At 40.6% G+C, this 15,128-nt stretch overlaps 1 protein-coding gene across 22 annotated transcripts in view; it reads right to left on the bottom strand.

Annotated features, from left to right (window-relative positions):
- Positions 1-1,082: 1,082 nt before the first annotated feature.
- LOC137768857 (solute carrier family 40 member 1-like) overlaps positions 1,083-15,128 on the bottom strand; it is a 76,723-nt gene continuing 62,677 nt past the window's right edge. For 17 of the 22 annotated variants that reach the window (XR_011074824.1, XR_011074832.1, XR_011074825.1 and 14 more), the window contains 2 exons: positions 5,055-5,103; positions 1,083-1,316 (listed from right to left, as the gene is read on the bottom strand). The gene's annotated coding sequence lies outside the window, so the exon portion shown is untranslated. The other 5 variants (XR_011074834.1, XR_011074828.1, XR_011074829.1 and 2 more) reach the window with 3 other exon arrangements.

The raw sequence follows: 15,128 nt of genomic DNA, 5'->3' as shown, positions 1-15,128 counted from the left end.
ACACGTTTAGTAGAAAGGATGAGGGCGTGGGGGAAAAAGGCCACAATCTTAAGCAATTCTATGGGGATTTAAAAGCTGCTCAGAGCTTTTAGCAAAATCATACGTGCCCCGATTCACGGAAATGTTAAAGCAATTTCATTAACTGCATACCAAAAACGGTTTCCCTGCAGTTAGCTCTCCGGAATTCCACTTTAAAACCCCCTTATGCAATAAGCCTCCACAATAGTCTTGTCTCCTTGTCTCCTAGGCAAAGGTAACAAAACTTGAGGAAATAGTCTTAAATAGTTAGGAGGGTTTTACATTAGAAATAAGAAATTTCTGTTAATGATAGCTCCAGTTACTGGAGATTACATTCATGATCATTCTCTAACACTGGATGTTAGAAACATTCAATCCAATGGGCACCTCCCAAACCATGTCGTATCTTGTTTCAGGCCTACTTTCCTATAATTAATTACAATTCCCAAAACTAAGTAAATAGATCTATTTTGTTAGAATTACAAAAAAACCTAAGTTTAAAAAGGGAGGGGGGCTTCAAATACAGATAAAGGTCCCAGGAAACCAGGATGCAGAACTGAAAACTAGTTCCATTAAATGCCTTTTCTTCTATCAAAAAATAGGAAGTGTTACTATTCTGTGTAGCTCACTATGGGCTCTTGCCCAGCCACCTCTAGCTTCCTAACAGTACTGAGGGAAATCTTAGACTCATGTTTAACTCACAAATCAGACACACAACTCGCCAATGCCATTCCCATTCCCTACCAACACAGCCAAAGAACCCTATTTCTTTTAATCAGAATGTTACTCCAATGCAGTACAGGAAGTAAGGACTCAGTTTGTCACAGAGAGCTGTCTCTACTTTTACTACTTCAGAACATCTCAGAAGGAGTTATTAATTCACTGCAAAGGGAAACTGGAATCCGTTTGTTAAGTGAATGGACAGGAATTAACTTGGAAATTTTCTTATTTTTTTAAAGTAGCATCTAGGCACATACATAGATTCCCTGTTTTGAAAAAGTACCAAAAGGCTAAATTTTTACCTAACAGTCCTATCATGTTCAATTCAAGAAGGACTCAAGACATAACACTGTTAAAAAACATTTATTTTAATACAGTCTATCATAAATAAGTCAGTAGAGGTTCCACTCTGCCACAGACGCATCTGAGAAGTAAGAGCCCTGTGCCATCCAACTGGTGAACGTCTGAACGATGTCCCATCTCTTATCCCAGCCACAGCGCACACCTTCCATGTTGTTCCTCTGCATTGACTGCTTCCAAAACCAGATGACCAAATAGTCCTTTATCCCCAAAGTAAGCTAAAATGTTTGTGAAGAGGAAAAATAAATTAAACCCCAAAGTAAAAACTTCTTAAACATAGCTTAAGAATTAGAAGATTGTATACATTTATGTTTGTGTTTACTCATCTATCAAATTCAGTTAGCAGAAGGATCAATCTCATTGAGCAAAAAAAAACATAGAGACCTATTTAAAGAAATATAGTTTTACTACTTTTTATTGTAGTTACCTATTATAAACAAAAAGGAAAACATAAATTGAGGTCAATCAAAATATTGATATGAAGGACTGATGAACCCAGAAAATAAAGTTGTATCATTATTAGATCCAGGAAAGAGACAAGAGGTGTTTTACTTCTAAGTCCTGTTGATTAAAAATGTAGTTTCTAGTCGTATGTCAACTTAAATAAAATTGCATTACAAAATGACAATCTGAGCATTCTGTTAATTTTTAGAAATTATTTTCCCTCTGCATATAAAACAAACCAACATGCATCTATTCCCAATTTTCAAAAGTGTATTAAAATCTCACATTAAACCCCAAGTATTTTTGCATACAGTTAAGATATGAAAACAAATTATTCATTTATGGAAGTCTCTTCCTCATTGGTAATGAGCATCTAAGATAAAGAGAAAAGAAAATTTTCCTTGGCTTTATAAAGATAATGGGAACAATCATTCTCTCAGTTACTTAGTATTCATATATTTTGCCTAAATAATGTTTTACTAAGATATTGCCCCTTATTCACTAAATTCTGCATTTTAAATAAGGCATTCATATCAACCAACCACGTACAATGCGCCATCCTGAGTGAAAGAGGAGGACACTAAGGCAAATGGGGACCTAATCCCAAGGAATCTAACAACTTAACAAGGGAAACAGACCATAAATCATGAACCACATTATCTCCATAAGTATTATATAAATAAATTTATATATAAACAATAAACTTTATATTGCTAAATAAGTTTTATATTAATAAAACATTTACATTACTGAAAAGCCTAGCAGATACAAGTCTATTCCTTTCAGGGTACAGACCAGGTAACCCAGGAAGACCTCTTAGTCAAGTCTCCCCAGTGCAAGCAGCACAGTATATGAAATTCTGTAACAGGATAACTCTTATCAGCACTGCTCAGTTCCTTCCTAAATCACAAATATCCCTGGAAAGAAATCAGAAAATGTCCCTAATGACAGAAAAGAATGATCATCAGCACCAGAAATGACAGGAGCACTGAGATGACAATAAGGTGAAGAAATAAAAAGCAGGGGGGTGGCTGCTTCATCCAGTCTGCAACTTTGAAGGGTCAACTCTTGGTGGGATAACTGAAGCCAGTACAACAAAAGGGTACACATCTAGCACCACCTCTGGATCCTGGATCACCTGGGGCTCAAAAAACACTATTTCTCAGGATGCGGGTCTAGTCGAAAAACTGTACAGGAGGAAATGCTGTATCAGTTCCTGTTCCAAGACCACCAAGAGGTTAGGATCATTTAATTAAGTTAATTCAACATTTAAAAAGTGTTGCCAAAGTAGTTGGCAGCTACTTTAGGTACTTGCAGGACAACATAGAATGCAAATAAGCAACAAGCATAATACAAAGCAAAGAATGACAGACACAAAAGGCTACTACAGGAACACAAAGAATGGAGCAATTTCAGTTAGGAGAAGGGGGAAAAGATTTAGGGAAGAGGTGACATTTGAGATTGGGCTTTTCTAGACAAGTGAAAACTGAAAGGAAGAAGCATTCCAGGCTGAGGGAGAATAAGCATACAAACGCACGAAAAAATACAGTTTATTCTGGGATTAGCATGCAGTGTCATGTAGCTAGAGCACAGTTCTCACAGGAGAAAGAAGTGGGGTAAATGAGATGACATAGGAAAGATTAAAAATTATTATTAATAGTTTACTGCTCAAACATTACTTGTCAAGCACTGTCATACTTTACACACAATATTCTTATTCAATCCTCATTGCAATCTTACAAAGTAGATCGTATGCCCAACTTATAAAAGAGAAAACTTATCTTAGAAAGGTTAATGGCCTCTTGGGAAGAAGTATTTGATGGTAACTTTCAGGGCTTGGAAAACGTTCACACAGCTTGCCCAGGTAGTCCCATCTCTGACAATGTTCCCTAAGGTACTGTTTCCCTAAGGAAATAACTGGTCTGAGGTCAATCGGCTACTCAGTAGCAGATACGTTACCTAAAATCCCATTTCACAAAAAAGAAAACTGATAGTTCAAAGAGTAAAGGCTAAAAGAAAGGAGCTTGGTGGGGACCTTTGAAAGCAGTTTTAAGAAGCTGTACCATAAAAGGTTAAAGAAAGAGAAAAGTGAAGAAAGGAAGCAGTGAGTGAAGAACATTTACAGAAGAATTTTATCAGGGAAAAGAGAGTAACAGCACAAATGGACACAAAGAGGGCACATATGGCAATAACCCTTAAGAAGGAAAAACCCTTTCTTTGAGAAAGGAGAGACTGGCAAGTCAGAGAAGATGGAGGAAATTCATATCAGATGGCACTGTGCTAAGTAACAGGTCATATTACCTAGGGAGGCCACATGACCCAATGGAAAGTGCGTAAGCCTTGGAGACAGACATACTCTACCACCTACCAACTGTGTGATCGGCTCTGAAGGACTGAAGTGACAATTAGAGATACTGTACATAAAGCACTTAAAACAGTGGCTGACACACTGTAAATGACTGTTAGTAACATGACTATTATTATTTCTGCTCATTCTAGAAAAGAGTGGCTTAGATTAGAAGTCTGAAGAAGCTGAAGACCTAGAACAGCCAGTGAAAAGTCTGTTAGGACAATCAAGAAATACCTTAAGACAGAGGGTAAAGCTGAAATCCCACGGCACCTGTGCAGGGGTCCTAGTCATCACAGTGCCAGTCCTTTCTACAGAGCAGTCCTGCCTGTTCCAGATTCTGCCTTCACACATACACATATACACACACACACGCATACATACGGCTTTTACACGTATATACATACACACACACATGTCTGAGTATATGAATATATATACTCTGTGTCTCTGTGCGCGTTGTGTGTGTGGAAGTTTTCACAAGTGCTTATCCAACAACTGCAAGGTTGTTTCAGAGAAAGGAATTTGACAATGCATTTTCAGAGTCACAAATGTTCATACACTTTGACAAGGAAATAAATCAAAACCTATGCACATAAAAATGTTCGTTATATTGTTATCTGAAATACTAAAAAACTGAACAACCTAAGTGATCAACAACTAGAAAATATATGGGCTATCAACTCTAACATTGGGTGAAAAAAAACAAAATTCTCTGTACTCTTGTTAGAATGACATAAAAGGCCGTATTTATCTGAATAAGGATAAGACAGGAATACAGGTATTAAAAACAGTTCAGCTTTTAAAGTGGTAGGATAAGTTAGTTCTTTTCCTTTTAAGATATGCTTCATTATGGTTATAACACCAACGCAGTATATACTGGGCTGGCCAAAAAGTTCGTCTGGCTTTATCCATTCTTTATCCATTCTTACCCAAATGAACTTTTTGGCCAACCCAATAAAAATTTGGAAGGGGAGAGAAAGTAGTTATCTGATAACGTAAGTTAGACTGGTCTGCAAACTGCTGCAGTTTTCCAACAGCCCAAAACTACACTTGACTGATAAAGCTCTGTTACAATACGTACCACTATTTCTCTTTTGCTTGCCATGACTTAGTACTAATGTATGAATGTTTGCCTTGCAATGCTTATTTGTAAGAACGGTACCTCAAAACAGTTGGTTCAGGCATTCCAGGATCTGCACCCCTCTTAAATCCTGAGGGAGATGGGGAGGGAAGAAACAGAAAGAGAATAGAAACTAATTAAAACCCTAGCAGACAAAAAATTTACAATCAAGACTTTTTCTTTTTAAATCAATCTAGGGGGGCTTCCCTGGTGGCGCGGTGGTTGGGAGTCTGCCTGCCAATGCAGGGGACACGGGTTCGAGCCCTGGTCTGGGAGGATCCCACATGCCGCGGAGCAACTGGGCCCGTGAGCCACAATTACTGAGCCTGCGCGTCTGGAGCCTGTGCTCCGCAACAAGAGAGGCCGCGATAGTGAGAGGCCCGCGCACCGCGATGAAGAGTGGACCCCACTTGCCGCAACTAGAGAAAGCCCTCGCACAGAAACAAAGACCCAACACAGCCATAAATAAATAAACAAATAAAAGAAAGTCTAAATAAATCTAGGGTAGCTAGAATAATATCCAGATCTACCAGAATTACCTAGATTTACCTGCACAACAGAAGAGTCTTGAATCTTCACTAGAGTATGTGATTATGTGCAGAACTAATCAGTAGGGAAGACAAACTACCTTATTCCTATATTACACACAATTAGCACAGCAGCCCTTAGCACACACTCTTTCATTATTAGTCATTACGCACAAAAAAGATATCACAACAACCAAATCATACTGGATGAGCTAAAAAGAGCAGAGATTTTTTTTTAAACTAAACTTTTTTAAAGAAACAATTGAAGATATCTTATTTTATCCCCTACGAACCACTCTTTTTATAAAGCAGCCAAAGATTGGTGATAGAGGGAAAAAAATTTCAAGTTATTTTTAATTAAATCAACACTCATTACAAATATGATTAAATAAAACTTTTACGTTTTAAAATATATCAATTAACTAGACAACATATATACTAATTTGTTGAAATAACTGATTAAAGTTAGACTTGGCATCAAGAACTGTGGAGTATGAAATTTTACCCCATTTTCAAGACAACAAACTGGCCCGCCAGTTTCACAGATGCTGGTAGAAGATACAAGATTCCAAGTCAGAAACAAGGACAGTATTTCCCTGGTGGCGCAATGGTTAAGGATCTGCCTGCCAATGCAGGGGACACGGTTTCGATCCCTGGTCCGGGAAGATCCCACATGCGGCGGAGCAACTAAGCCCGCGTGCCACAACTACTGAAGCCCGCGTGCCTAGAGCCCGTGCTCCGCAACAAGAGAAGCCACCACAATGAGAAGCCCGCGCACCGCAACAAAGAGTAGCCCCCGCTTGCCGCAACTAGAGAAAGCCCGCACGCAGCAACGAAGACTCAACACAGCCAAAAGTAAGTAAATAAATAAAATTTTTAAAAAAAAATGTTAAGGGAGAAAGTTTAGTTATTAAGAAAAAAAGAAGAGAAAAGAAACAAGGACAGTTTATTACTCCCAGCAACAGCTATAGTCAGAGTATTACCATTTAGGAGACGAACCCTGAGATTGGGTAACCAGAATCTTTCATAATGGGCAGTGAGCATGTCTCCCCTTTGCCCTGGAACTATTTCCCAAAGCTGTTCACCCTACAAACATCCTTAAAAATATGGAACAAAGGGTGGTCACCGCCTCTGCTCACCAGATTTGTAGAAATTCAAGATACTATGGAGAATTGTCTTCCAACAGGTAACTCATTAAAATCCTTTTGTTGTAACTCTCCAAACACATTCTTTATCATCATGACACTATCTGTCCGATTTTATAGCACTATATTCCCACTATACTCCCTGAAGCCCTAAAAGGTATGTTTGAACCTAAATTACACAAGAAATTCAATCTGCAGTTGCGGCTTTTAGTGAGAGCTAAGGTGGAGAAGTAAAGCATGGCAACTAGGTTAGACATGAAATTAAGCTTAGATACAGTATAAGGAAAAAGACAATGATTAACAAGGAAGAAGCACCAAAAAGATAGCCTTAACATCAATCTCCACCTGAGTTGGACACTAGGGTACCAAAAATCACCATAATGGTAGTGCTAGTAAAGAGAATATAGCCGGTGTGCACAAAAAAGAAAATGAGGCGGAAAAGGAAAGCATTATCCACTCTTCCGACCAAAACCTCTGACACACAGATTATAACAACCAGCTACAGCTTTCTGGCAGTAGAAAAAGAATTTCAAAAAGGGGAGGAGGGAGAGGTACACGAAGACTTACAGAGCAGCAAAGAAACCACAGGGACAAAGAAAGCAAGAGCAGACTAAAAGAGAACCCGATATACACAACAATGGAAAAAGGAGATGGTACAAAGACGGGGAAGAATCAAAGCCCCCATACCTTCCTTAGCTAAAAGGAGAGTTCCTCCCAGTGTTTGACTAGCCAAACTGGACCGTTCTACCATTAAGTGAAAGCTGAGGTGGGGATGAGTCTGGAAGAAAGAGGGGAATAACAGCCTGTAAGGGCAGGGTGTCCCAATTACTTGCCGTAACCTTTGATACCTATACAAAGTCACTAATATCTGGCAAAGTAATGCTTCTTTTAAAAATGCGTTCAAAGGGCTTCCCTGGTGGCGCAGTGATTGAGAATCTGCCTGCTGATGCAGGGGACACGGGTTCAAGCCCTGGTCTGGGAAGATCCCACATGCCGCGGAGCAACTAGGCCCGTGAGCCACAATTACTGAGCCTGCGCGTCTGCAGCCTGTGCTCCGCAACAAGAGAGAGGCCACGATAGTGAGAGGCCCGTGCACCGCGAAGAAGAGTGGCCCCCGCTTGCCGCAACTATGAGAAAGCCCTCGCACAGAACTGAAGACCCAACACAGCCAAAAATAAATAAATTAATTAATTTTTAAAAAATGCGTTCAAAATCAGGGAGGAGGGACTCCCCCGGCAGTCCGCTGGTAAAGAATCCACCCTACAATGCAGGTGACGCGGGTTCAATTCCTGGTCAGGGAACTAAGATCCCACATGCCGCAGGGCAACTAAGCCCGCATGCCACAACTACTGAGCTCGCTGGCCTCAAACTACAGAGCCCACACGCTCTGGAACCCACGTGCCACAACTACAGAGCCCATGTGCCCTGGGAGCCTGCGCACCACAACTAGAGAAGAGAAAACCTGCACGCCACAACTAGAGAGAAGCCCGCGCACCGCAACAAAAGATCCCGCATGCCGCAACTAAGACCCAACGCAGCCAAAAATAAATAAAATAAATAAATAATAAATTTTTTTTTAAAAATTGACTTATTAAAATTATCCAATTCGAGAATATTAGAAAAAATATTTTAAAAATAAGGGCGGAAAAGTATCTGTTTAAGTCCTGCATACTGAAGTATTTCCAAGTTATCAGTTGGCTTGCAACTCATGGGGAAATCGGAGCCAAAGCTACCTAGAAAACGTCCAGCACAGTCAAACACTCTGTCAAGATTGAGTGAAGGTACTTTATCTTACACCAAAAAAAAAAAAAAAAGGCAAAAAAAACAAGCAGCAGCACGTAGTTAAAATCATAGGATTCTGAAATATGAACCTGAGTTTTAGAAAATGTCAAACTGACAGTGCTGAGGCTCTTTCCTCTCCAAAATACTGCCTGAATACGGCAGATTAAAATTAAAAAACTATCCAAGGCTAGAAACAGGATAAAGTCCCAATGTGCAGCCCTAGGTGAAAATATTTGCCTGAGCACTTACAAATCTTTGCACTACAGCATAGTGGTGAAGAGTATGGGCCTTGATGCCCCAATGCTTGAGTTCATAACTCCCCCACGTGACAGCTGTGTGGCCTACAGCAAGGAACAGAACTTTTCTACGCCTCGGTTTCCTCAGCAGTAAACCCGTTACTCCCGGTGAGAACGCAGAGGTAACCAACAACTATTGTCTTAATCATGCCTCAAAGCAATGGCATACCCACGAGGTTCACCGGCCTCTTTCCACTTAGGCCCACCTAGAAAGGTGAGGATAAACGCCCTGAAAACCTACCTAGTGCCAAAGAGTGAATTAGTTGTTTTCACATACGTCAGGTCGTCCTAACTCTCTCAGAAAAGTAGGTCACCTCTAGTTTACAGATATAAAAACAGGACGGGAGGCATTACGTGACTTGTTAGAGACCGCCCCCCCGGAAAAAAAAAAAGTAAAGGGCAGAACAAGAACTCGAACTCAGCTGAGACCGACCCCACTCGACCGGACAGCCTCAAAGGACATGCGCGGCGTGGTCGCGTTTCTCTCTCCCGCCCCAGACCAAAAATGGAGTCTCAGCCTCCGCACCCCGTTCCCTCCCGACTCCTCCCAGGTTCTTCTCCTACTGACCCAGGTATATCACGAGAGGAATAAAGCCCCAACGGATGGCAAACTGGCCTCCCTTGAAAAGCTGCTGCAGCCTCTGCTTGGCCTCTTTGCTCAGCTTCACCATGGCGACGGCCCGGGCAACACACTTCAGGCAACTGCAGCAACCGCGTCGGAAATCCGAAAAAGGAAGGAGACGCGCACGCGCCAGACACACAGCCTTTACGGCAGGAGACGTGAGCGTCGCCAGCGGAGGTCGTAATTCGTCACCCTTCCACCTGCCTCTCCGCGGCCCCGCCTGTGGAAGGCGCATGCGTGGTTGAGTCTCTTCGTTCAAAGGCCGAAGTTCGCTTTCGTCTATTTAGGAATCGCCCAGTTTCGCTGATTGCGGGATGCCTGGGGGCACTGGTCTTGGGATTCCTTCTGCCCGGAACGCCCTCTCTCTGAACACAGCCTTACCCATTTTTTAAAGTGTATCTCCAAGTGCTCTTTACCTAACATAGAAGGAACATTAACTAAATTCAAAAGGACCGGGTTTTAGTCCCAACTCAGTTATTCTGAGTTGCCGTTTAATCTTGGCCAAGTTATTTAACTTATCTCTGTATCAGTTTGCTTCTTCAAGCTGAAGGTTGAACTGCAAGGAAGGTTACAAACTGACACCCAACAGAGCCCCTATCCATGTTTTCTTTGACTCGCAGGGTGTTTGGTTGTTTTATTTATTTTTTGTTACATTTTAAATTACTTGCCAACATTTTAAAGTTTGGGAAAGTTCCCATGAAAATCTGGACTTTTTCAGAGAAGTTGGCAAATCTCATTGCAATCAACACCCATCTTGCCCTCGTTGGTTTAGAATTGCAGTGGTTCTCACCCCTGGCTGCACAATAGAATCAGTGAGGCGATGTAAAGGCTTACTCCTGCTGGACCTACTGCTGCTGGTTTTGACCCCAGGTTGAGGACTTCTTGATTTCTAAGGCTGTAAGAGATTTCTAAGGCTTTGACCTTGATGCCTTTCCTGGCTCACCCTCAAGATACATCATATTTTCTTTTAAATTCTTTTTTTTTTTTAAGTTTATTTGAGCAAAAATTTGTTTAAATTGGGTAGTTCCAAACCAGAAGCGCTCCGTCTTTTAAATTCTTAAGGTGCCCAATGGCACATAAAAATTTCCGCTAGCTTTCTGGATATTCTTGTGCTTAGCTCATCATCATGATAATAACAACTAGTCTACTTTGCCTGTGTTAAGTGTTTCAGTACAAAAGTTAGTTTTAATCTTTAAAAGAATTTAAGCTTGCATTGCATTAAAGCTTATTTTACTAATTCTTGTAAGGAGTAAACTATATATATTATAGGCCTCATTTTACAGATAAGGAAACTCTTTCTCAACTTTTTGTACAAATGCCTGATACATAGTAAGGATGCATTTCTGTCAGTGGAGCTGAACAATGCCAAGTTTATTTGCCTTTATCTAACATTCATGGAGCTACATGCTAGGCATTAGAGATATAAGATTTTTTTTTTTTTAAGGCACTACCTTTAAGAATTTCATGATTGGGTGGAAAAGACGTGCATAAACAAATGATTCCAATATATTGTGACTGTGCTAAGTCCCACGATAAAGTTATACACAAAATACAATGGGAAGGCAAATGGAGGACACCTTACAATGCCTGGAGGTGTCAAGGAACTTTTGAACAAGCCAATGGTAGTTAAATTGGAAAAGAGGAAATAAATTTGAATCATTAAGGAGGTTAAATCAACAGGACTTGTTGGCCAAATGAATGTGGAGGACAAATTTGAAAAAGGTGGTCAAAGATGACTGCCCAGTTTTGAACTCGTGCAACTAAGTTAGTAGTCTCACTCCTCTGTCTCCGCAAAGTCTAAATTATATAGATTCACCTTCACAGTGATTCCTACACATAGGGTTGGGGATTCAGGCAACCTTATAATGGCTGGAAGTGCTACAAAACTTCACTACTAAATTTTTTTTTTTTAAGATTTTTTTTGATGTGGAAAGTCTTTATTGAATTGGTTACAATATTGCTTCTGTTTTATGTTTTGGTTTTTTGGCCCCAAGTCATGTGGGATCTTAGCTCTGGGACCAGGGATCAAACCCGCACCCCCTGCGTTGGAAGGTGAAGTCTTAACCACTGGACCACCAGGGCAGTCCCTATTTTTAAATATATAAAATGCACACGCAAGAGGGTCTTCTCCTATTATAATAATAATTACCATATAGGGCTTCCCTGGTGGTGCAGTAGTTGAGAATCTGCCTGCCAATGCAGGGGACACGGGTTCGAGCCCTGGTCTGGGAAGATCCCACATGCCGCGGAGCAACTAGGTCCGTGAGCCACAATTACTGAGCCCGCGCGTCTGGAGCCTGTGCTCCGCAACAAGAGACGCCGCGATAATGAGAGGCCCGCGCACCGCGATGAAGAGTGGCCCCCACTTGCCACAACTAGAGAAAGCCCTCGCACAGAAACGAAGACCCAACACAGCCATAAATAAATAAATAAATAAATAAATAAATAAATAAATAAACCCAAAAGTTAAAAAAAATAATAATAATTACCATATATTTGTTATTATGTGCCTAGAAAGAAATGTAGAGAAATATACTTCAAACTCTTTGTAGTAGTAATTATCTCAGGGGATGAGGGAGGAAATTATTGGAAATCTTCACTTTCCATGTATCTCTGTAATATGTTGATTCTTTTTCATATTACTTTTATTTTTTAAAAAAAGGTAGATTTTAAAACAAAATAAAACTCTCTAAGGACTCCCTATTGCCTTTAGGATAAAAGATTAAAGATAAAGATATATTGCACAACCTACATGGTCCTTGAAGGCACCAGATTTTCTCTCATCTCTTCTCTTACCTCTGCCAGAAATGCCTTCCCACACCCCTTTCTTTTTGAAGGTCCATTCAAATATCTACTCCAGGATGTAATCTCCCCGACCTGTCCAGGGCAAGTTGAACACTTCCTCTGTGGTGCCCCGACTCTCAAGTTGATTTATCATTATTTATTAACATGACCATTTCCCCAAGTAGACTACAGGCACAAATCTCATATCCTCCACTACTGTATATGTAACACTTGTGGAATTGCTGAATGAATGTCATCAGGAACTAACAGCCTTGGTTAATTATGCTACTTAATCAGCCACAGAACAGGTATCTAAAATGCTTATTTGTAAATTTATGATTAGAGATATTCTTGGCAAAAGAACTGACATTCTCCTTCCTAGTGGGCAACTACACACAGACAACCAATTAGAAATAACTAATACTTACTGGGTGCTTACTATATGCATGCACTGTGCTTGTTTACATGCCTTAACTCGTTGAATCCTCTCAACTCTGTGAGATGGGGACTGTATTAACAATCTCATTTTGAGGAAACTGAGGCACAGGGAAGTGAAGTAAATTTGCCCAAGTTCATAGAGCTGGTAAGTGGTGGAAGTAGTGTCTAAACCCAGACACTCTTACTCCAGAACTTGAATGTTAACCATAACACTAGACTGCGTTACAGAAGAGAAGTAAACACAGGACCAGAAGAAAAGAAATTGTATATTCTCAAAAAATATTTTCTTCATGCTGTGATAGATAAAAGAATTCTTTCCACCGTACTGAAGCAACACATACGACTAGACCAAATGCTGGCCAGTGACCCAAAGGGATGCTGACTGGCTGAACCAACCAGACTCTCCCTAAATGAGATTTGAACTCAAGATAGAAATAACAATTTGACCAAAGCTGGTAAGACAGAGAGAATAGAAGACATGAAGCGGCAGAAGGCACAAGTAGGCAGAAACCGTGAAGTAGAGAATATTGAGTTATAATGATATTAAAGCCCTCAGATAAAGAATAACATGCTTTCTGGGGTTTTTTGTTTTGTTTTGTTTGTTTTTTGGCCTTGCCGTGGGGCTTATGGGATCTTAGTTCCCCGACCAGGGATCAAACCCATGCCCTCTGCAGTGGAAGTGAGAAGTCCTAACCACTGGACCACCAGGGAAGTCCCACGTGCTTTCTGGTGATAGCGCAATAAGATAGTCCCACCTGGAGTTTGCTGTAGGCTGAACAACCTTCCATTCCCCAGATTTATTCCAAAGTTGGTAAGCCTGGCTATGCCATGGTTCCTGTTCTGTAACGTAGAAGAAAGTGAACTAATCAATTACATTATAACCCTCATGGTCTCAGCTAATTATAAAATAACAGAAGAGAGGTGAAGGCATGAAGGTGAGAAACTCAGGGGAAAAAATCAACTGTCAGGATTTCACCAGCAACATCCAGAGAAAAGATAATACTAACTCTGTCTTCTTAGGAAAAATATACCCCTAGAGAGGGTTAGATGGTTGAACCCTTTAAGTTGCTAAGAGGAAAGAAACCTACAGAAATATGGGTGGTGGACATTTCTGACAGCACAGCCAGGCTTCACAGAAAAACAGGAACCACTCCTTTAAATGTCTATTTCCACATCTGTAAAATGGAAAGGGGATAACTACTTGTTATGGACTGAATTCTATCCCCCTCCCCCCAATTCATATGTTGAAGCCTCAACCCCCTGTGGAGGGATTTGGAGAAAGGGCCTTTAAGGAGGTAATTAAGATCAAATGAAATCTTAAGAGTGGACCCTAATCTGATAGGGCCTGTTCTTATAAGAAAAGAAAGAGACACTAGAGCTCTCTGTCCTCGTGCACACCGAGGAAAGGCCATGTGAGGACACAGTGAGAAGAGAGCACCTTGATCTAGGACTTTGAGCCTCTAGAAGTGTGAGAAAACAAGCTTTGGTTGTTTAAGCCACCCAGTCTGTGGTGTTGTGCTATGGCAGTCTGAGCAGACTCATACACCACCTAAGAGGGTTGTGTGTAAGGAAAATTAAATCAGATCATGTTAATATATTAATAGAAGTACCATGTATCGGGCACCTCCCTGTGCCAGGCCCTTCATGGACATCATCTCCAGTCCTCCAAAACTTCATGCTCTTTGCACCCCTCACACTGCTTGGTGTGTAGTTGGTTTGTTGAATTTTGAATCTGAACATATCATGGTCTTATTAACACAACATTTATAAGCCATAATTGTTTTTATGCATTCACTCATTCTGGAGTACTGAGTACTGACAATGTGCAGCTCCTTGTGCTATGGATAATTACGTGTGGAGACCCATAAGAAAATGAGGTACAGTCTTCCACTTAGAGACTCTGTGATCTAGTTAAGGGAGAGTAAGATAAGTATATCAATAAGTTACTTGTCCATGTGACTAATCTTTGGAAAAACAATAACATCACATAAAGATTAAACACAGGAACCCAGGGGCAGAAGCTCTGCATTTGAATCCTGGCTCTGTCACTTAGCTGTGTGATCATGGTCAAGTTATTTAACCTCTCTGAGTCTCTTTTCTCATCTGCAAAAGAAGATAACAATAATATCCACCTCAATCAGTTACTGTAAAGATGAAGAGATAATATGCTTGAAATATGGGGCCTAACTAAAAGACTTAGGCAAAGTTAAGCTATTTCTATTATTGTTTGTTGTTTGCATCTTCGTTCTTACTGGTTTCTGTTTCAAAGATCAACCTTTTTCAGAAGTTTTTTCTCTAGCTCTAAGGCTACCTATCAACAGCCTTCCAGGAACTGGCTGACCTACTACATACAGAGCTACAGAGTGCGCAAGGGACAGACTAATACAACCTGCGATAGAGTGTAAGCTCCTCAAGGAATAGAGTTTATACTTTGTGTCCATTAAATCTGAATACAATGCTGTGCCATGGAGGGAGCCTAACATATATCCATTGCTATAAAGAAAAGAACACAGAGATAGAAG

This window comes from Eschrichtius robustus, chromosome 8, assembly GCF_028021215.1.
Source record: "Eschrichtius robustus isolate mEscRob2 chromosome 8, mEscRob2.pri, whole genome shotgun sequence".
In the NCBI taxonomy this organism is placed as follows: domain Eukaryota; kingdom Metazoa; phylum Chordata; class Mammalia; order Artiodactyla; family Eschrichtiidae; genus Eschrichtius; species Eschrichtius robustus.
Note: the sequence above shows the minus strand (reverse complement) of the source record. Positions and strands in the feature narration are given on the sequence as shown.